At 46.1% G+C, this 21,957-nt stretch overlaps 1 protein-coding gene across 1 annotated transcript in view; it reads right to left on the reverse strand.

Moving 5' to 3' along the window:
• The window catches only part of LOC146861811 (CD5 antigen-like), a 446,048-nt gene that overhangs the window by 381,959 nt on the left and 42,132 nt on the right, over positions 1–21,957 (reverse strand). The window lies entirely within an intron of this gene.

The following is a 21,957-nucleotide window of genomic DNA, read 5'->3' on the forward strand; positions in this document are numbered from 1 at the left end:
GATCTTGGGAGAAAGCCAATCACAGATACTGCTAAGATGCGCCTCCTTTTATATTGGCGTAGACTCTGGTCTACCCCAGAGCTAGCAGAGTATGCGGCTGGGTTCTTAGACATAATAAGGCTAGACACATCACACCAAATAAAAGCTATCCTTTCGAGCATCGGTATGAACACACTGTGGGTAGATCCTAATAATTTCTACTTTTTCACCCAAAAAGTTTTTAAAAGCTAAGTATTGGGAAGCGGTCCAGAATAACACACTGAGAAGCTGCGAGTCCTCTTCGCTAACAGGGCTACTCCTGGACAGTAAACCTATTCCCAGGGTGGAACGATATTGAGATTTTATTACAAAGCCCCATGACCAGAAACTATACTTCCAGTCTAGGGTGGGTAAATTGCCATTAAGAGTCTTTACTAGTAGATGGACCAAAACGAGCAATGACTTGCAATGACTTGTTCCCTGTATGCCAGGATAGCAAAGAATCACTGGCCCATCTACTGTTTGTATGCACTGGATATCACGGCCCACGCCGTGTCTGGTTGTCACCAATTTGTAAGCTCTTGGGATCAAGAAGGTCATGTGAAGCTGAAAGACTCCTAAGGTCTGTTACAACAGAGCTGATCGTCATAGCAATGGCGAAATACCTGGGGTGGGTGTGGGCAATAAGAGCACGTTCCCTTAACCAAGCTTGAGATCAAAAGAGACAATCTAACGCTGTAATGTATATGGGGGGAATCACTTGCCTTTTTTAAAACTACCTTGTTTGGAAAGCTGTAGATCGTATTATGGTATAACTAGAAAGATTTTATCATATTTATTTGTATTCCATTTTTATATTGTATATAGTGTTTTATGTTAATTGTATTTATGAATCCATTCTGGCGTGTACCATATTTCATATGATGTCTTTTTGTAATTGGTCAGGATGTATTTTATATGCTTTTATGACCTAACACGTCGAATAAAGCTTATTGGAATAGGAATGGTACCCCATGTACCTAATGTGTATATGAGTGTAGAAGCATGTAATTGAGTGCCTAAGCCAAGAATCTCCTTAGGAGAAATCCAACCCCATTACCTGGTGGGTGGGAGAGATAACGAGGGACCCTGTCTCGGATGAGACATCCCGCAAGGGAAGTCAGACCATGGCGTGATGATGAGTCAGCATGCACTACCCTGTGTCAGCATAGAAGCTTTCTCTTCTGATCTACTAAGTGATGGTGTGTGTATTTTATACCTTGGTATCCACAGAGGTTCTACCTAGATTGATATTCTGTGGTTACAAGTATGTAAATAAGTCCGCAGATAGTTGCAACCATGCACGGTATGCTTGTCGGCGAAGGATGACAATGATGGTGACCTATGTAAAGACTATTTGTGCAAAGGGATTAAGATATGACACTAGGAATCCACATGCATAACAAATGAGGGGCTTTTCAGATAAAACCACACAACATTTGTTCAGCACATGAGTATGTGAAAGATCAGCACTAACCCTGTTATATGGAAAAGGAGAGGACAGATATAGGGGAAAGGTCGGCTTTCTATATAGGCCTAACTTCTAAATTATAACACAAGAACTGAAAGCTTAATTATGCAAAAAAATAACAGCTCTAAAGCATCGTACAACATTCACACAAAGGTGTGCCAATGGAAAGGAAACACAAACCAAAAAAAATGAAATACCTGAACAGAAGTTCATTTTACCCCAGCAGGGACAGTACATCTCAGTGTGGAATAAAATCTTCCTGTCATGCCAGAGCTTTGTATACTCTAGTACTTCTATTACCTTCCCTATTACAGGAACATCCCTCAGCAAACTCTGCTAGTTTGTCTTTAACCTGAAAAGGATGACGCAAGGACACCTATCCATTCTTCATGTTCTGCCATCATCCAGAGTGACCACATTACTCCCCACTTCCACCTCTTTCATTGGCTTAGAAAACTTATTTCCACCCACCTCGCGTGGAACAGGTAACTTAACCAAAACAACATCCCCCACTTTCCACTTTCCAACCTTGATATCATGTCTGGTGTGGTATCTCATTTTTAAATTCCTTTGGTGGAGTTCTCTAAGCTTGTTCATTTCATCACGGCTCACTCATTTAGGTTCAACGCCACCCAACTAATTAGGTGACAATTTCATTCCTGGCAATGCCCCTTTTAATGCCAGAAACGGAGAGACATTGGATACCAGGTTAGGTGTGGTATGGTATGATCACATCATACACGGAAGAGCTTTATCAGCAGGGCTACCAGACTTTGAGAGGACCAATAATATTTTGACCCAATTTATCCCAGGGTTTGGAAGGGACACTAAAGGCACAAGTTAAGCAATCTCTCACTTTTTCTTCCACCACACTGTCCATACCAGGGAACCAATATTTGGCTCTGACCTTATTCTTAGTCATGCTTCATCATAGATGCCCTTCATAAGCGATCTCTGCATCCCTTCCCCACAATCTCTCTGTTACCATATAGTAAAAGTCCTAAAATTGGCCCCAAGTGCCACTGATAGATAGATAGATAGATATTGAGCTTTATTCGATATGTAAATACAATATCAAAAAAGTACACATGAGTAAAAATCCTTAAAACAGCTAAAATTACATGCAGTTGATAACATAAGTAAAATCACAAAAGTTAAAAAGATAAGTACAGCTAAGCAACAAAATGTAAAACAGGTTAGGGTTGCATTGATGACCTCAGCCTCATCGTCATTTTCAAGTAAGATGACATAGCTGCCAGGACTAAAGGGGTTTCCAGGGATTTTAATTTGCAGTATGCCAGTTTGCATGTGCGTATACCCCAAGATCTCAGCAGTGGTTTTAAAAAAGTAGTCCTTGGCAGATGATAAAATCTGCAGAAAAGGATGCAATGGATATTGGATTGGGGCTAGAGGTCATCGCAGGGGCATTTTTGTAGGTCAGTGTCCCAGCAATTTGGGTTAGGGAAAGTAAGTAGTCTGAAGAATGTGTTAGTGCGAAGACGGGTCAGGAGCATACGGATGAATGGAGATGGTTCTAGTAATAAGTATTGCTGTATACCAGTCACAGTGATCGAATTTTGGTAATCGACAGTGGTGGACTTCTGTGATTCTAAGAGCAAGCGTTTACGGTACAGATGATTTAAAACAAGTCGCTTAAGCTCGGCTTTGGATATGTGAGATAGGGTTGATGGATCAGCAAAAAATTCCGGATGCCCGATGTCAGTGGATAACCCTTTTACATAGTTCAGCCATTTAGTGTTCCTGACCTCTGTCAATTTTAGACAGTCTACTATGATTTCCCTATTAAATGGTGCTTCTTCATTAATCCAAATTTTGTGCCATAGGATGAGGGGAGAGGAGTTGATTGTGTCTGCAATGCAATGTATGTGAGGCCCAGTTCTGTATGCACCATATGGGTAGAGGTGCCGGGGGGAACAGCCAAGAAATAACGTAGAAAAGCATTCTCAAGGCGCTGGAGATGTTCGACAGATTCAATCCCCCAGATCCCTGACCCATAGGTGCCGGTTGAGGAGCACTTCGCCCGATAGATCTGGAGTAAGGGGCGTAGTGGGTGACCCCCTAATTTTTTTGAAAAGTTTGTCAGTGCACCTATTGCTTTGGTCATTGCTGAGCCTCTGGCTTGGGCCGCAGCTCTCCAAGTGCCCCTCTTGTTAAAAGTAATACCCAGGTAAGGGAAGCTATCGACATTGGATAATTTGTTGCCATTCAAAAAGATAGTACATGGCTTTTTCCCAATCCCTGGGCCACAGGACATGCTATGGGTTTTGGAGGTGTTAACTTTTAGGCCTCTCTTTGACATAAAGTCAGAAAATTCAGAAACAGCCCTCTGAAGCCCCATGGGAGTCTGGGACATTATTGCCACGTCGTCGGCATAAAGCAAGATGGGGATCGATTTACCGTTAATTGTTGGGTAATCGTGGAAAGTTCTAGACAGGTGGTGACTGACAGAGTTGATATAAAGGGTGAAAAGTAAAGGGGCTAATATACAACCCTGTCTTACACCTCGCCTAATAGCGAAACTGTCGGAGCATTGCCCGTTGATGCCATATCTCACGCGGGCCGATGCATCCCTGTACAGCTCTTTAATGAATAATATGATGGTAGGGTCTAAGCCAATTTCTGTAAGGGAGTCCCATAACTGCCCATGATCAACACAGTCAAATGCTGAGCTGAGGTCAACAAAGGTTATATAGAGGTTACCTTTTTTTGCCTGAGTATATTTGGCTATAATAAGGGACAGATTAAGACCCTGTTCAATGGTGCCTTTGCCTTGCCTAAAACCATATTGCATTTCGGAGATAATATCTTGGGTGCTTAGCCAATCGTGTAATCTATTTAAAATAATTCGCCCGGCTACCTTCATGAGGGAGTCTAAAAGTGAGATAGGGCGGTAATTGGCGGGATTATCCCTTGCGCCTTTTTTAAAAATTGGGACGACAACAGCCGATGGCCAGGTGGAAATAAAACCAGTGGAATTCAGAGAGTTCAAAGCGTTAGTGAGCAGTGGGGCCCATAAGTCAGGGTGTGACTTAAAAACGTCTATAGGGATACAGTCAGGGCCTGGGGCTTTCCCGGAGGGGCTGTCGTTTAAAGCCGTTAGTACTTCATCATGGTCGAAAACAATATTTAGGGGAAAAGAAAAGGGGGTAGTTGAATCAGGAGGGGAATTGGATACAAAATCAGTTTCAGAAGGTAGAGTGACCAAGTTAGTAGGATTGTATAGAGAGCTAAAATGAGTGACCCAAGTTTCGGGGGTGATGGCTGAGTCCAAGGTTGAAGGCTTGGAAAATCGGAAAAAGGGGGCATTGACTGCCCTCCAGAAGGCGATATTATCTTTCTTTACGGAGGCTTCCACCAGGGCTGCCCAGGCCGACAACTTCAGCTGATTTTTCCTTGCCTGACGTTTGGTACGGTAGTTGTGTGTAGCAATCTGGATCTCATGACGGTTTCTAGGGTTGGATTTCAGAGCTGCTTTCAACATGCGCAAGGCTTTAGAGCAGTCCCTGTCAAACCAACCGTGAGGGGAAGGGGCAGATTTCTTTGGCGCGCGCGCAAGAAGGTTTTTGATTTCTGTCATTATTACGGAGAACGAGCTGGATATTATCTGTGAGTTTTCCGTAGATGACAGGCAAATTTGAAAGTGATCATAATTATTAGTGACCAAGTTTTTTAAGAAAATGGAGGGGACTACTTTGTCCCATTTGAGAAAAAGGCCCATGGTGGTGCCCAGCTGCAGGGGAGGGGAATAAGTGGTGTTCTGCCTGACCGGGCCATTAATATTCGGGGTTAGCTTTAAGGTAACCTCGATGGGGTAGTGGTCACTGATAGGAATTTCAAGGGTCTCCCAATTGGTTATCAAGCCTGAGTATCTTGTGGATATGAGTGCCACTGTTCTTTTGTGTGGAGGAAGGCAAGGGAAATATTGGGATGTAGTACCTAAGTAGTCCGGGGGCGCATGGGCAGCTCTCCTTGGGCACCTAGAAGGTGATGACTGATAGGCCTTAGGCACTGCTAACCTGGGAGGGCGCTGATGGGGACGGAGGCTGTGGACACGGACAATACTAGTGTCAACCACTTCGAGGGGTTGCTTCTGGCTGGCGGTATTTTGTTTTGGGGAGGGAGTTTGATGGGAATAAATGCAGATACTATAATAGGTTGTGGACCGGGCTTCGCTATGAGGTGATCGTCATAATACTATGAATCACTGTCTTAACACGCCGCCCGGCCCCCGGGATGTGGGCTGAATGGCTGTGTGAATTGTTATAACGCTGGGTGTGATTTGAGACTATAAGCGGGTACCGGTTGACTTACTGGATGTTTTGTTCATAATGCTGCAATAAAAACATGTTTAAAAAAAAAAAAAAAAGTAGTGCCTAAGTAGTCCACCTCATGGAACAGTGGCTGATGGCTAGGAGCTGCTGGAGGGTTTGCTGCGCTCTCTTGACTCTGTGTAAATGCCAGCACCAATTAGGAAGACCATCAAGTCTCTATGGCCGTCACTGCACAGGCTGCCAATTCTCCTCCCCCCAGGTCTCTCGACCTCGCAATGATCCCAAGTGGGACTCCTGACAGCTCACGCACAGCTCTCTCCTCCAGTCGCGAAGGATCACCTAAGTAGCTCCCATGATGGTCCCGAAGCATCGCTTCTACCAACCACACCGACAGTATCAATCACCACAGGAGGATCTGCCACAGATCCTCCAGCAGGCACTCACAGGCAAGGCCTCAGGCCCGCACAGGTCCTTGCTTCCGTATTCCGCAGTGGCTCGATCGAGGGAGGGCTGTCACCATGTTGGCAGCCGTTCAACCAATGGTCTCGCAGCAGCACCACAACAATTACTGTCCAGATGTGTGGGCTTGCCATTAGAAGCAGTACACAATGCTGACATCCGTGGCGTACAAAGTTCAACACTGTGCGGGCCACAGATCACAGGTCCAACCTAGTGTAGGATTTAGTCCTGGAGAGCCATAGGAAGATGCTACCAGGCACACCCCATTAGTTGCACAGATAGGCAATAGTTGGAGCACTACTCTGTTGTTGCTGGCCCCCCCATGTGGTCGGATAATGCTGATTGCCGGACCAAGTCCTGGGAGCTCCTCAGTTATGTAACTGCCAACTTTGGCGGCTAGCCGCAACCTTCTTTTTTAATAAAGCTTTAATAATTTTTATGTCGAGCCTAGGCAGTGCATGCACTGTTTGCAAGACCTGAAGAAATAACAATACGGAGTGTAGTCCCACCTACTGCTTGGCATTGGTTCACTCCTGCATCACTCTTTGGTTTGTGCTGGCTAAACATAATTTAAGTTTTTAACCCAGCAGCACCGACCAACTACAGCAGGGCACCAGTCCTATATAAAGAAGTGGGGGGACTAACCAAGTTAGGCAGTATGCAAGTGACATCAAGACGCGTGCTATCACAGTGCATGATGTCTTGATGGGTGACATTGCACGTGGCATCACAGGAAGTAACCTCACTGGAAGTAACATCACAAGAAGTGACATCAGATATTAAGACCTTACACATATGTTTATCACTTATATCGGTACATGTCATTGCATTATGAGATTTAACAATTGAGATTTGTCGTTGGGGTTGTGCCAAAAAAGTGGAGCAATCCTTACACAAGATCTGGGCCTCAACGAATATATATATTTTTTTTTTATACCCTGCCACAAAGAAACTGGCATCAAACATGGTAGTAGATGTGTTCTGCTTAGCTGTTTGTAAAGTCTGCATTTTAAAATATGTTATGGGGTTAAGGCATCTGCTGCAGTGGTGCCCAGTAAATCCCAGGGAATAACAAAAATAGTGAGATAACTATGGAGGTTAACACATTTGTTGGAGTGATCTGTGTTTTGCGTAGGCCCAGATTTGAATCAAAGTAGTATAGTGCCTCCTGCAAAGCACATCATGTAACATGCAGATGACAGGTTTTTTTAAATGTAGATAGGTAAGTGGATTACTGATTTGAACACAAAGATCCTTTAGTTACTTGCAATTCATAAATTTTAATCCTTCTAATAGACCACAGTGAGCTATAATGGGCATGTGACCCCTACACCTTGTAACCCTCACTGTCTCATGTGACACATTGTGTATATTTATTTACACACTGACATGATTTATTGCCAATGGATTATGTGTATGTTAAGTAAAAGGCTCTAAGGGCCAGATATACGATCCGCCAATTAGCGAGTCGCAAACTGCGTCGCATTTGCGACTCGCAATTTGCGACTCGCTAATTGGGATGCGCAACAGTGTCTGAGATACTGTATGCGATTCCCAATGGGGTCGCAAATTGCATGCCTCATGCATATTAATGAGGCTGTTGCAATTTGCGACCCCATTGGGAATGGCGGGCACTTCAAGGGATCGTGTCCTGCTGGGGTCAGCAGACCTCCATGTCTGGGACTGCTTTTAAATAAAGCTGTTTTTTTAAAATGCAGCCTAAAGGAAAACAGGATGTATTTAAAAAAGAAAAAATGTAACTTTTCTTTTTCATTTTTTAAGGGTTGATAGTTGTTCCTGGGACCACTGCCTGCCCTTAAAAAATGATTGCGCATGCATTCCCAAAGGTAAAGGGGTCCCCTGGGGTCCCTTTCCCATTTGCAAGTGCTTTACCACCCTCTTGAAGAGGGTGGTACACTGCGAGTGTTTTGCGACCGCAAGATACTCGATCAAAAGGAGGCCTGATGGCCCCCTAACTTTGGCCTTTTTCTTTGGCCCAGCTGGAGGTGAACATAACAAAAAGCAGACAATGTGCAGTCACTGCTAAACGTGTCCCTGTGTCTGAAAATCACACCGGGACATGTTCAGCATATTTCTTTGTGTCAAACTTCTTGGCAGGGTGGACAGCGTCCACTCTCTGAAAATAGTGGGTGGACGCCGTGTACCCGCATGTACCCCCGACTCGTGCCCTGTACTACAGTTTCATTACACTGTAGGTACTGATATGTTTTGTTTGGGGACTACTTATTTTTTACCATGGCGCCTGCTTAAGGGGCCGCCATGCGCATAGGTTTTATTTACACGGGTGCCGTGCTTTGTTTCAGCACGGCAGCCACTTAAATTTTTTTTATACCAAACATCTTGTACTTAAGTTGTAAGCCAAGGCTCTGTCTAACAAAGACACATTATTTATGAGGTGAGCACTGGTTTTGGTTTCCGGAACTGGGAAATGCCTTCCTGGTCACATTTAACTTAAAACAAAGCTATTCTTGCAGGCATATAATTATAAACGCTGTTTTTAGGTCGAGCATCAGCGCATGCGCTATCTGCAAGACCAGTTGTTGCCAACAAAACCACTTCATTTCTGCCTTCTACTTACCATTGGCTTCCTCCACCGTCGCTCTTCTTTGCTGCATCCTAAGTCGCTCTCGCAGCTGATACCTCCCTTCCGATCAAGGCTAAGGAGCACCGGCCAGCCACGGTCTCCTTACGCTTAATTTATTTATCTATTGTTTAGCAACTTTTTTTAAAAAGGTTGCTTGACGACCGTAGTTTCTTCCGCCCTCTAACCACCCTCCGACACAAACAGAAACAAAAATAGCAATACCGGTGCTTTTTGTGTGTGATCCATTCAGGAGCACAAATTGACATTTTGTGAATCATGATGATTTTGCATAGTGAGGTATTCTGTTTGTGCCTGTGTTGTTTAGTGCCATAAAGAGCTTTATGGGAGCAGGGTCTGCTTAGATGAACAAACCCGGTTAATGTCGCTGAAAGATAACTGTGTACATCGGTTTCTAAAACAATCACTGTGGCGTCACAAATGATAATCATATTACAGAATGATTTCAAACCACCTCCTTTTCCTTCATTGGAAACACACAATGTTCTCCACTGTACTTGACGGACGCTTTTGTTTTGAGCCTGGCAGGATCCGCACAGTTTGCAGCAGGTACGGCATTCTCTCAAGCCTTCTGTGCACGTTAATAGAAAATGTTACTTTTAATTTTACAGACTGTGAAGTGTGTGTGCAGCTAGCACTGAATGCACCCTTTGTGCAGCCGGGGGCTTCCCAGACTAGTCCTGGCTGCTCTCCGAGAAGGAAGCTTGATTTGTTTCCCTTCTCGTCCCATGGGAAGTCTCGGGCACAATAGCCCGTAGTTGCTTCCGCCCCCCACCACCAGGGGCGGCTCTAGGCTCATGGTGGCCCTGTGCAGGGAGCGTATGTAGGGGGCCCCGGAAGAGGGGTCCGGGCGGGGCGGAGCTCAGGAAGGTGTTTTAATAAAACGTCCAGAAAAGGCGTTAGATGACCAGTACCTGCGGCTGCTCCTACCCTTCCGAATTCGTCTCAGAACGATAACATTTAGGAGGAGGAGGGCATTGTGACACACGACATTTAGGAGGAGGAGGGCATTGTGACACACGACGTGAGGGACTGGCACAGACGGCTGCAGGGCCATGACAGGGGGGCCCCGGACCACCAGCCCCCCCACAGGAAGGGGCACCTTCCTGCACAAAGCCAATCCCCTGAGGCTTTTTCCTCTTTCTATGTGTGCTGCAGAATGCAGCACACAGAAAGAGGAAAAAACGAGGAGAAATTAACATATTTCTCCTTGTTACGCTTCACTTGGGGAGGCATAGCTTTTTGACACATTCTCAGGCCTGCCACTTCTGGTAATTCTGGGAATGCGTAAATACCCATGAATTTTGTGTGGGGAGACCCAGGCAACACCCATGGAAACGCCTCTCTGCTGCAGAGAATAGCGATTTGCGCTGCGTTGCATAACTCGAGATTTATGAAGCCACTCAAGTCTATATAGATCTCATTTTTAAGTTATGTGGCTCTTGCACCACGTTGCGTGATGCAGGAGCGACTCAAAGGGCCTTGTAAATATGCTCCAGTATCTCTAGACTGAGATGGAGGTGGGCAGGGAAGATTGAATCGTTTAAAGACACTGTAAACGTCTCTTGCTGAACACCTTTAAATAATACACCAGCCAGCGTCTGACTCATTTCCATTTCAGAAGCACGAAGCTGAGGTTTGGCTGCACAAAATGAAAAACTGCTTTTCTACGCCTAAAGACTGGAAAAGTATGTAATTAGAGCGTCATCTAAAGTCCTTTCGAAAAGCAGGCCTTTCCAGTGCAATCAGCCAGTCGTCTGCAGGAAGCCCTCGGATGGCCTGCAGGCCGCACTGTCTGCGCCCGGCTGCTCACATCTCAGCCAGTTTCCAGCCAGTTATTTACAGGTGTGTCTAGTCACAGCTCTCCCCCCTCCATTTAAAAGCAGTGCAGGCAGGCACGGTTCTAGCGGGTAGGCCGGGTGGGCCAGGCCCACCCAAACATGAGCCTGGCCCACCCAAACAGGAGCCTTGGCCCTCGCAGTGAGGGCTTGAAGGCAGGGGCGCAACGCCATTTGGCTCCGAGTGCTTCAACCCCCAGTCGTGTGAGACAGCTTCCTGGGAGCGCACGCACACAGACAGTTTTTGAGATTATCGCAGGCACCTGAGTACTTCACAGGTGTTTATAAGACCATTTACATGTTAACGAGGCTTTGATGTTTTTTCACCTCTTCATCTCCACATGGCGAAAGGGACAAATCCTTTCTTTGCCAATGGTAACCTTTGCCTACTGTCCTGCTGCGTGGATATTTATTTTTCTATGCAGCACAGGAGAAAATAGGTTTGTTTATTCCTATTCACCTTTCCTAAGCCCTGCAGACATAAAGTTTGACTAATGGAGTAGGTAAGAGAATTTGTTGCAATTTGTTTTTCGGTTTAAAACGTGCACAGGACCAGCAGGACACCTACTTCGTGAGTGCTTCATTTAAACAGTTTTTATCAATATGGCCGATGCAGGACACCAGTAAGACAATAAAAGATGCACAGATAACGCTGGTGATTAATGATCCTGCTGGAGAGCAATCATTTGTCTGTTACTAGTTTTAAAATGTAGATGAACTGTAGTTTATGTGAAAGTTCAGTGGGTTACTGCTTTGTCACAGAGATCCTTGTGTTACTTGCAGTTTAGAAGTTACAATCCTAACATAGGGCAGTGACCAATCAACTGTCATCAAAGAGCTGCATACTAACATTAATGGTATAGTTAGAACTTCGCTTTTTTTTGTTTTGTGATATAGTTAGCACTTCCTCAGTCTTTCATTATTCTAATGTTGCTAAAATGAGTATGCTTGGGCAGATATACATTTTTATCAGTAAAGCTGCCTCCCATGGAATTCTCTTTAAATCTTAAGGTTGTGTTTCCCCAGGCCAAACCCTCTTAAAATTCCCACCGGTATGGATGACATGTGATTCATACACCTTGTAATCCTCATTGTTTTATGTGACATTCCCTGTAGACTGATTTATATGCTTGTATGATTCATTGTCTCTGTATAATGTGTGCGTGGTGTAAAGTACTGACACACACTACACTGATATGCGTTGCGCTATACAACAAATGTAATGCCTATGAGAGAGGGGCTCTGGAGAGGAGTAGTGGATAATCAAGCCTGTAAGGGAGTGCGTTGCAGAGTCCGGGGTCAGGTGGAGGTAGTAATGAAGAAGGATTCTCCCTGAAGGCTCGCACAGAGGGATCCTGTAAGGGAGTGCGTTGCAGAGTCCGGGGTCAGGTGGAGGTAGTAATGAAGAGGGATTCTCCCTGAAGGATCGAACAGAGGAAGCCTGTAAGGGAGTGCGTTGCAGAGTCCGGGGTCAGGTGGAGGTAGTGATGAAGAGGGATTCTCCCTGAAGGCTCGCACAGAGGGAGCCTGTAAGGGAGTGCGTTGCAGAGTCCGGGGTCAGGTAGCGGTAGTAATGAAGAGGGTTTCTCCCTGAAGGCTCGCACAGAGGGCGCACGAGAAGTGTCAGTTGCCTGATACTCCCACCTCAGAAACCTCCTCTTCCCATCAAAGGAACATTACATGGAAAAAAACACTTTTTGAGAGTGATAATATTTAGAAAGAGATTCGGAAAAGAGTGCGTTTTACTGGGCCTTGTGAGACTAAGAAGAGATAAAGGAGGGCCCTGAAGCAGGCCTGCCCAGACATATACAAATCGAGCCCGCAGTGGCCCACCCAAATGCACCCTTGGCCCACCCAAATAAAAATTCCTGGAGCCGGGCCTGAGTGCAGGCAGGGGCATTGGCTGTCCAGTGCCAGCTTTTTGGGGCATTTTGCTACTTTTGCTTTTTTTTGGTCCCCCAATAGTTAATTGGGAAAGTGTGAAGTCAGAGCGGGTGCAGCTGGCGGCCCTGTAACCTAGGTGGGTGAGGATGTTGGAGCTGTGTGAAAATGTGTAGGAGAGGCAAAAAAAACATTCCGGGCAAGGAAGCGCGATTGGGGTGGGGGCGGCGGGCACGGGAGCTCTGGAAGGGAGGGCCGGGGAGGGGGAGGGATGTGGTGATCGCATGTTAAGAGACAGTCGGTGCCTGCGGTTACATCCCTTCCCGAAAGGCTGTCTTCTCGTGAACTGGGCTGATGGCAGAGGCGAGAGGTGGGGTGATCCAGCACAAACCGGCCTGGCAACTCCAGGTGCGTTTTCCTGGCGCGGTGCGCGCAGAGAGCCACATTGGCACCCATCTCTCCAGAGCCCAGGTGCTTTTATTTGATTCTTTTAAACCTGCACTTGCTGGCGCCTTTTCAGACGGCTTTGTGTTTACATACCGCTACCAAGATGTTTTGAATTTAAAACAAGATTGTTTTATATCCAGGGCAACTGGAGTCAGCGGGAAGATGTTTAATGACCGTGTGTGGGTCAAAGCATTTCCCATGTTAAAGCCGCCGGCTCACAGCCTGTGACTTCATGTCCACGGATACCCTGACACAGGGCCTTCCAAGGTGCCTCTGTCCCTGCCATTAAATTGGGTAATACTTGTAACGTGTATTTATGAAGATTAGGAACCAGTGTACTGGCATGTGAACATTGTTATGCTAACTATCCGTGGCTCAAATGGAATTAAAGAAGTGTAGGTACTCACTGCCTCAGAGTACCTGTGTGCTACTGAGACGAGCCGGTACTCGCCCTTTAAAAATATTGAACCCCCACTGAGTAGTACCTTCTCTTTAAAACTAAAGAATTGTGGGTAATCAATACCTGTCAACTTAAATCCCTGATAATAATAATAAGTATTAGTAGTAATCGCTGTGATCGAATGGACCGAGCCTCACAGCCTGGTCTTTGTAGGAACAGGCCACAAATGCAACCCTTTCAAATATCCCTTGAGCATGGGAAGCTCGCTCCTCACAGCGAATGAGACTAAAAGCATTGGAAGGTTTACATGTCTTTTTCAACCCTAACGTTTTAAGCCAGGTGCAAAGTGGGCATTGGCCCAGGGCCCCAGCATTTTAGGGGGGCCCTGGTACAGCCAGCTCTGTTCTGCAGTATAGCTCTGATGACCTTGAATAATTCTTAAGCAGAATTGTTATAAATACCATTTTCCTTTAATTTATTTTTAATGTGTGTGATGTGTGTCTATTGCAGACATTTTTGTTACAGAAAAATGTGTTTATATTTCATTCAACATTCATGAAAAGTTAATTTTAGATTAAAACAGGACCTTACATATGAGAAAGGGTAGGGTGCCACAGATATTATATGCAGTCATTTTAGTAAGCTGCTGCTGTGTTACAATACTAAAACCATGCGTCCCTATCCCTGAATATTAGATGTAACCACATTTCGAATTGCGACCAGTGTGCATGTGCATTGTGAGTGACCTTGCCAAAGAGGGCATGAAAAAGCTGAAATTGGATCATAAATTCAAAGTGGCTCCGACTAACGGCCCCCAAAATCCTTAAGATGTCTGCTAAAACTTTGTACAGGCAAATTTTTGCCCACATAGGTTTGCAGAGTTATATTTATTTATTTATTTGACAAACTTATAACGCGCACAGCTACCCCGAAGGGTTTCCCTGCGAAATTATATGAATTTAGGACTTTGCTCTGTGTGACGCTGTCTTGGAGGCAAAGGAGGAACGCAGCAGTCTCATTGTCACAGTGTCACACATGTCATCAGTGGCGTAACAAAACTCGAGGGGGCCCACCTGTACAGTACATGAAGGGGGCCCCTTCCGACCACACTCAGGAGCTCATCTGACAGGGTACTGGGCTGAAGGGGCCCCCTGGAGCTCGGGCCCCCCCACACGGCGAGGGCTGCGGGGGCCTTTGTTACGCCCCTGCATGTCATAATTGTGAAGTAAGGAAAGCTTCTACCAACAGTCTGGAAACTGGAAGTATTGGAACAGTGAGCGCTATGGAGTCTGGGCTCATGAGGGGTATCCTAGCATTGAGCGGCACCTGTGGCACAAAACTCTGATGGTGGTTAGGTGACCCGCAGTACCCTTGGTGCCAGATTTGAATGCGATTACCACTCTGAGGCTTCAGATGAAACACTCACACCTCAGGAATGCGGGATGCAAAAATAATCCCCCCGCTCGGCGGCAAAGCCCCACTCAGACGGCCCCAAGCCCCCGGCCCTTCCCCCAGCAAAGCCCCTCCGAGGTCCGGGGCCTACTCACCGTGCCGCGCTCAGAGTGGAGTCCGCAACGCTCTGCCACGGCCGCCGCCGAACTGCAGAGGCGCGAGAGCTGCAGGAGGGACTGCGGTGGTAGCCATCTTAGGCTGCTGCGTGCCTCCTCCCCCTGATCCCCCGCCTACACACACACAGCGTGCGCCCAGCCCGCCCTCGCACAAGTGACGAGCCTCAGCAGAAACCTCGGGCACCGTCTGCAAAGACCCCCGTTAGACCCACAGAGAGCCCCAGAAGCAAGGGAGTGTCGAGAAACAGGCAGCTCGGGTTTAACAGGAGGCCGCCAAATCCATGCCAGGGGCCGCCACGAATATGTATTGTATCCGATTCCTCGTGGCGGCCCCTGGGGTTTGGCGGCCCTGTGCAGGTGCACAGCTTGCACATGCCTAAGGCCGCCCCTGCCACCACCCTCCGACACAAATGCAGCAGCGTTACCTCTCAAGTAGCGCACGCGTCGCTGCTTCCACCCAACCTCCAGCACACATGCTGCGCGTATATGCTGTGTTTTTGTTGCAGCTCAAACTTTGTAAACATTTTTTCATTGTAGTGTTCATAAACTAGAATGCTGTATGTTTTAACTAAGCATTTTGAGTGTGGTACGTTCTCATCTGTTTGCTCAGACCTGTGTTTTGTCTATAGAAGCTTCTGTGCTGTATTCCCATTCCTGTGGTTACTGGAATGGTTGTTAGAATGTGGGAATGGAATGCACTGGGGGATTCCAGCTGATGATTTGTGGTCCAGCAGTTATGCGGAGACCTCTGAAGCAGCCTGATGTGTCAGGACTGGCTGTGTGCTGTAGAGAATAAAGAGGATTTCTACAAATTTCTTCTCTTCATGTTTGATTGATTAAAGAACCCATACTACACTTGGCAACACGGATGGGATCTTCACAGCACATCCTACAGCACTTCCCGACCAATTCATTGTGATTTCAACGTAGACGTGCATCACATTTCTGAGTCTGGCATTAGGCCTAAGTCTGACCTTGGCAATGCAATTTTTGACAACCCTCCTCCTGAGAATAAAGACCAGCTACGATCTTTTCTCGGCTTATGTGAATACTATTCACAGTTTATTGACAGTTTTGCCCTCCAAACTGAACCCTTAAGAAAACTCCTTAGGAAGGGTGAACAATTCGCCTGGGAAGAGGCTGAGTCCGCACCTTTCAGTAATCAGTAATCTAAAAAATCTCATGACAGTTGAGAGATTGATTATCCCACTACTGATAGTTACATGTTGCCACTTTTTGGGGATTTTGTTTGTTGTAAAATTGCCCTCACCTAATTGTTCATACACCAGTCATAAATGAATGAAAAAAAGGACTATTCTTCTCTTCTCTCTTGCGCTGCCTCTGAGTCTTCTTGGTGCACTCCTTATGAAGTTAAACTTCTTTCTTTCTTCTTGATTCTACAATATCATTTTTATTTTTCAATCCACAGGCCCCTCTACCCTGCACCAAACTGACATAACACTCATGCTTATCTGACCGGACTGAATCCGTCAGGCACCCAAGATTGACTTACAAGAGGAATGCAGATGCAACTCCCAATTTGGCAATACAGTATACATTTTTCTTTTGCTAACCATTAGAACTGTGTGTGTTGTTTGCTTGACTCCTATAGATGATTTAATTTATAATATATTTGGTATCTTTCAAAGCTCGGTAACACAGAACATTTTGATATGTAATATAACTTGGTTCTCTCTGGGGGTAGATGGACAATTTGGTTTGGTTTATCTGTACTCATCATTCCTTTGTTTCCTTTTCCTCCCATAATAGATATATGATGTTTGGCTGCTGATTGCCAAGATGAATGTTGTCCTTGTGTAATGTTTTTCTTTGTCAAACCTTTTCCCAAAATCCCAATTCCCATCCATTCATCAAACCACTAACCCTCTTACCTCGAGGTGTGATTTATAACCCTGGGCATCATGCTCCGCTTCGCCCACGGAGTGCACGTAGCGCTGCCTGCTTCGCCATTTACGAAGTAGGCGAAGCAGGCAGCACTACGCACACACCGTAGCGAAGCAGAGCTGCCCGCCACCCGCCAGCAAGAAGAGTGAGCCCCGGGACGCCGAGCTTAAGGTAAGAGGTTTATATTTGCTTAAACCTTATTTTAATTATTTTTAAATTAGGGCGGGCGGGAGGCGGGCAGCGTGTAGTGGGGCTACGCAGAGTGCGCGAGTGTGCGTAGATTTTGCCACACTACGCGCTGCTCCACGTAGCCCCACTACGCCCACCATTTAATCATTTATACCATTAATTGATCACACACTTGGTGGGGCAGATGTGGTGAAAGCAACACCACCACAGTGCATGACGGGGATCTTCAGCTCTAAGTATAACCCTCACTGGCCATATTTATTATTTACGCAACCACACATAAAAACAGTGTTTTATATTTTCAGAGGGCACATAAAGACATAGTTTGATCATTTCAGAGGAACATCATTGACAGCATCATTATTCAGGCATTGTATTGGGTCAAAGCTTACCCTTGTCCACTTCGTAGTTTGAGTCAACTTTGTTTTGTAACTTTTACTAGCTTACCGTTGTTCTGAATAATTCAATTTAGCATTGCTTATCATATTTTCTCTATTGTCTCTCTTATTGTGTACTAGTAGTTTAGTCTGGGGGCTGTCTGGATTTTCTTTTAAAGCTTGCATATAATAACAGTATTAACTCAGTTTTTATTTCAATTTAGTTAGTTCCCTGTGATGATTAGTCCTTATCCTACAGTTTTAGTTCAAATGGGAGGGAGTAGGACCTTGCTTCTGATGCCTTCACTGTTATTGCTCTAGCAGGCAGCTATTACTACTCCGAGTCCTTAAGGGTTAATATAGGTGCAGACTACAGGGACTAGGAAGAGATAGTAGTAGGACAAGGGAGGGTCCTGCATTACTATTGTGTTGTTATATTATCAGCAGATTATAAAAACGGGCTGCGGCAAAGGCAGTTGTGCAAAGTAAAACAGTAACACCCAAAAAAGATGTAAATCATAGTGTAAACCTACAAAAATTATATTCCCCATACAAATATAAACTAAAGCCACAACTACCCCACCCCTCTCCCTGTCCATAACCAATGTCCCAGGCAGTGTCCAAAGTAAAGTCCAAAAACAAAATTGTTCATACAGAAAATCCAAACAAATGCCCTGTTAGACCTGGCTTCTCCAGCGGGTTTATGACCCGACTTTCTGCTTTTGAACCTCCTATTTTTGACACTGTTTTTGTTGGTTTCAGGACTCTGGGCACTTTTCCACTGTTGATCAGTGCTAAAGTGCATATGCTCTCTGTGTAAATTGTTATAAAGGATTGGTGTTTCCATCATTGGCTTATTTGACTCACTACTAAGTCCCTAGTACAGTGCACTGTGTGTGCCCAGGGCCTGTAAGTCAAATGCTGCTAGTGGGCCTGCAGCACTGATTGTGCTACCCACACAAGCAGCCTTTCAACAGGATCACAGACCTGCCACTCCAGAGTCTGCCTGCAGTTTTACACTGCCATGTCGAACTGGCAAGTGTACCCATTTGCAAGGCCCTAACTCTCTCTTTTTTTACATGTACGTCACCTCTAAGGTAGACCCAAGGTACCCCTATGGGCAGGGTGCTGTGTATCCTAAAGGCAGGATATGGTCTGGTGTGTGTGACATGTCCTGGTAGTGAATTACAGTGAATTTAATTTTTCACTTTGGAAGGGCTATCTGGCCCATAGGATAGAATGGGGATTTACTTATACTATCCCCATGGAAAAACGATAGAAAAATGGAGTTTGTTGTGCCTGAACTCAGAATGTAAAAATGCATCTTGTAGTAAAGATGATTTTTATGTTCTAGGTTTTAAAATACCACTTTTAGAAAGTGGGTATTTTCCTGCTCAACTATCCTGTGTGCCTCTATTGGTTTGTGAATTGACTGTCTGGTTTTGGAGTGACAGGGGCTGGGGATGTGCATTGTCTTCAGACAGCCACTGGGAGGGGTTGAAGTGTGACCTGCCTTTCCTGTATGAGTCAAGGCTGGGCTGAATAGACCTGGGCTGCATTTAGAGTAGTGGGAGGAGATTTCTCTGTACCTGAATATGCCTGGTCTGCCCTGAACAATGCTGTCTCCACCTCCTGCCAGGAAGCTGCACCAGTGATGACAGAACTGGTTTGGACTAGGCTCAAAGCCCTTTACCACAAGAGAAAAAAGGAAAATGTAGTATAAATATTGGGGCCCAGACCCCAGATGTTTTGATTATTTCTGGACTCAAGAGGAACCTATGCCAGGTTGAAGAGCTGGAGAAACTGAGAAGTACTGCCCCTGTGCTGTGTGCTGTGAGGGGTTGGACTGCAGAACCTGTTACTTACAAGAACAGGACAAAGCCTTTGCTGTGTGCTGTTTATCCTGCTTGAAGTAGATCTCCAAATGCTTGATGTAGAGCTTGCCTCCTGTCCTGAAGCCCCAGGCACTGCAAATACTTCAGCAACCTCTGGGTACCGCTTCTGGTGCTTCGGTTTCAGTTGCCACAGAGGAAGAAACGCAGTTGACTCCGTCACCGACTCCTTCACTGGCTCTGTGTGCTGAGGGCACCGCAGAGCACCCTGCTGTATCCCTCACCACAGCCCTGGTCTCACCAACAATGACCACAACTGCCACCGAGTCTCTGCTTGCACCACAACCTGTTGGCACAGCACTCTGCACTGCCTCAATTCACACCTTCGCCCCAGTCTCACCGGCTCCTTAATTACCTGCTGTCTTCAACATTTGTGACAAACTTGTGGCTGTGGGCACCACTCATGAGTCGCACGATGCACTGCCTCTGCCGCCTGGGCTGACCGACGCCAACTTCCTGTGACCGACTCTGTCCTCGTACCGCGATCTGACGGCACCGCAACTAGCATCGCCTCACTCCACAGTGCAGCCCTGGTCTCACCGACGCTGTTGGACAACCGTCACTGAGCCTCTGCTTGCACCGCGCCTTGAGAGCACCGCACGCCACACTGCTTTATTTCGGATCGCGGCGGACTGCCAAGACCGCCCCCCACCAACGTGTCAGCCACAACACAAAAGGTACTATTTCCCAGTCTGCTGACACCTCTGACTGACATGGTCAGATGGAACTGTTGGATTGTGTGGTTTTCAGCACCACTGTAGCACTGAATCGGAGCAACCAGCTTCAAGAAACTATATATTGAATTTATTCTTGGAACCTGCTTATTTTTTTTTTGATACTGTATTGTGGATTTTTGTCATTTTTGTGTTGTTTGAGTTTAGATAAAATGTGCTATTTTTCTAAACTGGTGTGTCAATAAGTAGTGTTTTCACTGTGTTATTGTATGAATGCACAAATTATTTACACACCGCCTCTGAGATAAGCCTGTCTGCTCGTGCCAAGCTACCAAGGGGGTGAGTAGGGGTTATTTCTGAAGTGCATCCCCTTACCCTGACTAAGAAGAAGGGTCCGTACTTTGACAAAGGTACCTACCGCTGCCAACTAGAGACCTCCATTTCGACCATTGATGATCAGAGGTGGGATTAAGACTTGCATTTGTGCCTTACATACAATGGTTGTTGTACACTACTATGAGAGTGCAGACCATTACGCAACCATATACTGATTTTTATGGTTCTGGTGTTCCACTGGATGTGTTTGTGTTACTGAGACTCTGGTTAGTTGTTGCACCTGTTAAGTCTTAACAAAATGGAAATCAACGTTTTCCCCTATACATCTACACAATGGAGGAGATTAAAGCTTTTAGCAAGGAAAGGCAGAGAGGATCCACAAGGAGGGATATTGAGGCTTGCCTGTATCCTTATGAGGTCACACTTTGGCAAACAACACTACTGGATGATTGTGAGGAGGAGGACTTCTCTGACAGTGAGGGGGAACCAGAGAAAAATAAGTGGCTTCTAGCTGTTGAGCAGAGGGTCAGAGAGTTTGACTGGGAACTCTAGAGGGCTGATACCAACTGGGCATTAGCCCAAGAAAAAGAAGTGTTTGTAGCTCAAGAAGTGAGCTAGGCTGGGCTTGGAGATGGAGTCCAGTTCAGATGGTGGCAGCAAAATGATGTTATTTAGTGCTGAGGAAAAGGTGCACACACACAGAGATGTGGCGCCTGGCTCAAAGGAGGGGGCTGAAATACACCAGGGGGTCAGGTTTATGAGGTAACTCCAGTGGTGCGCAGTGTCCCTGAGGTGAATTGGGGAACTGGCACAGGAGATCATATTACTAGTGGTGGGAGGGACACTCTACTGACTCTAGATGAGAGGTGTAGGGAGAGGGAATCTCCTATGGTAGAAGTCCTGGTATGTGAGTGTATAGACCACCTAGAAGACTGTGGGTTGAGTGACAGAAACAGTCAGACACTGTCTTGCCAGTCTCAGGAGAGTGATGTGGGGTAATTGTGTGAGGCACTAGATGGTGAGGCATAGAGTACCTTGGCTAACACCTTTGTGGGGCTGTGCAATGCAATTGTTGGAGAGCACATTTTATGTCCCCGTTTTCCAGAGCTCTGCCAACACCTGGGGGAGAGTGAGTACTCTGACTAGGAAGAAGGGTCCTTACTTGGACAAAGATATCTAACTCTGCAACTAGAGACCCCCATTTCTAACATGCCCCAACTCCCACATTCCCATCCTCTCCCCACAGCAAGTCCCACCCACCAAAAATGGATTAAAAAAAGGGCAGAAGAGGGCACTAACGGAGGGCTAGGAGCTTCTTCATGGTGTTCATGTGGCTCTCCATCCATTGCTCCTGCCTGGCTTCCATGGGTGCCAGCCTCTGTGTAATAATTGCACTGAAATGCACAGAAATAGGGGGAGCAGCTGTGATGGAATGGCAGCAGACAGCTGTCATCGACTGCAGCAACAGTGTACTGGAGGCACTCAGGCCAGTCTGGGGCCTGGGGTATCTTCAGCTGCTGCTCCCTTCTCCTCCTCCTCCTCCATGATCACCAGTCGCTGGTATTTGGCCCTGAGGGCCTCCAGTTT

Source organism: Triturus cristatus, chromosome 2_2, assembly GCF_964204655.1.
Source record: "Triturus cristatus chromosome 2_2, aTriCri1.1, whole genome shotgun sequence".
In the NCBI taxonomy this organism is placed as follows: domain Eukaryota; kingdom Metazoa; phylum Chordata; class Amphibia; order Caudata; family Salamandridae; genus Triturus; species Triturus cristatus.